This window comes from Rhinopithecus bieti, unplaced genomic scaffold (assembly GCF_001698545.2).
Source record: "Rhinopithecus bieti isolate Rb0 unplaced genomic scaffold, ASM169854v2 scaffold_12512, whole genome shotgun sequence".
NCBI classification, from domain to species: domain Eukaryota; kingdom Metazoa; phylum Chordata; class Mammalia; order Primates; family Cercopithecidae; genus Rhinopithecus; species Rhinopithecus bieti.
In genome coordinates, this window is record NW_016807354.1 from 1,535,020 (window position 1) to 1,537,239 (window position 2,220).

Genomic DNA, 2,220 nt, shown 5'->3' on the forward strand with positions numbered 1-2,220 from the left:
CATTATCTCTTTAAGAAATAGAATATTTCAGGTAAAACATGTTTTAGCTCACGTTATTCACATAATATTTCAATTCTGTGTTTAATTTTACTTATGTAGAATTGACTGTAGGCTCAATGCATTGATTATATGATGCTATAAGGAAACATCATCTAGCAAAGTAAACTCATTTCTTTATGGCTAAAAGCATGCATTGATACTCTGACATTCTCTTATCATTAAAGAAAGCACATTTTGAACACAATAATATGAATTTTTATTTCAAACTTCCAGTTATGTCCTCAAAGATTTCCTTTGGCGAATGACCTTCAATGTTCATCGTCTAGTGTTTTCAAAAGTATTTTGGAAAACAAAGATTATAAACCATAGTGTTAGTAAACTCATAAACATTTAATCAAATTATACAAGAAAATTATGGGTTTGGGGCTGGCAATTAAACAAAAATTAAGGAAGTTTGGAGAGTTTCTCATTATAAAATATGATCATAATATAATACCTCCTAAGAAAATAATCTGAATTTAAAATAATGTTGTTTTAATTTTTGCTACTAACCTATCGCATTGGGTTAGTAAATGTGTTGTTTCCACTTTCTCCTCCATTTACATAATGGCTAAAGTCACATTCTAAAAACACTCTTCCCATTTCTACACATGTGTCAGGGAACTCAGTACAATTGAAGATTGAAAAGAGAGAGAAATCAGCCATGATACTTTTAAAGAATCACAAACCTAAGAATTAATTTAAATCTTCATTATGTTGAGGAATTTGTGGAAAAATTGAGTTGTAAATTACTGAGGAGTTACTCAGGATGTTTGTAGTCTACTATTAATGTGCCAGATATGAGTGATTAAGTACAGGATGCTTCCAATGCAGGACATCTTGGAAAGTATAATTTCATTTAGGTAAGAAAATGTATAACTTAAAAATTATATCTATCAATGTCATTTAAAATTTGACATCAAACTTTCTCCAGCAACAAATTTGTGATATATCTATACAAACAATTTGTTAAGCAGACACTAGTTTCTTAAATTGTTCAGGACAGTCTGTACCATTGGAATGAGCATTAACAGATGTTTTATCTCAACATTTCAGTAAGTTCCATCCTGGAAATTCTTTTTTAATAAGTACTTTAATTTCTTCATTTAATCATCTAATATACTTGTTTAGGAAAGCTGTCACATTTCTTTATCCACAGATATCTTGGTATCACACCCTCCTCCAAAAGCTTGCAGAGGGGAACCAGTCAAGTTGAAGTATTCTCTTAAAGATTTCAAAATTAAGAATTGTTTTAACAATCTACATTTCCTAAACTCTAGGTCTTTTCTTTGTAGCCGACACCATGATCCAAATAAAGAGGAAACAGTTCAGGGTTAGTAGAAGACAGATTTAAACACATCTGGCAACAATGAACAACAAAAATTAGTTCAGTAGTTACAGATGTATGTGTAAATAAAGGTGAAAGGCAAATAAAAGCAAATGTAATAAATGCAAAGTGATTACTTTTCAAAACTCTGCATTGTGTTCAACCACAGAGTAAGTGAGACTCCGAAACCCATTAAGTAGCTATTCTTTCACCTCTTTCTTAGAGCTGATAACATGGAAAGTTTAAAGACCCTTCCTGGAGGAAAAATGTTTTCCAGCTGTCAAGATTCAAGCTTAGCTAATAGTAGAGCTAATTTTAAAAGGCATTGTTCTCTGATTAAAGTATTTGTTCAGAAATATGTCTTTTAATCCATTTAGATTTTTAATACTTGCTAAATTTATTTTCTAGAATACCATGGTAAACAATATTATCCAGTAGTATTAGATTTTGTATTAACTTTGGGGTAATAGGCTGTATTTTCTCTAGCATGTGAAATAAGTGAGAATATGTTTCAACATTATTTCAATGCTATCTACTAAATTCTATAATAGAAACATTGTCAAACTATATGAGAATGCTACTTAGAATAAATATATTTATTTTGAATGTGCACTTACCCAGTCCAGCTCTTAAGGAAATTCTTTGTGAAATATTCTTAGGATGAAACTTTACTTTCTGAGATTCCGCAGAAGAGATTTACCCACAGGCAAGGTGGGAAAGAGTGAAAGCTTTGCAATGTGATCCTGCAATCAGGATGAGATTCAGTTAGCAGAGCTTGATGGTCCTAAAGCAGGAGGTGACACTCTGCTGGAGAGAGAGAGGTTGTTCTGAGTAGATTGTAAGTGTTGTCAGAT

The 2,220-nt window shown here is 31.5% G+C and overlaps 1 protein-coding gene across 1 annotated transcript in view; it reads right to left on the reverse strand.

Moving 5' to 3' along the window:
- Positions 1–2,220, reverse strand: part of CALCRL (calcitonin receptor like receptor) — a 105,548-nt gene extending 103,328 nt beyond the window's left edge. Inside the window, exon 1 of the mRNA XM_017881436.1 lies at positions 1,984–2,220. The gene's annotated coding sequence lies outside the window, so the exon portion shown is untranslated. The remainder of the gene's footprint in view (positions 1–1,983) is intronic.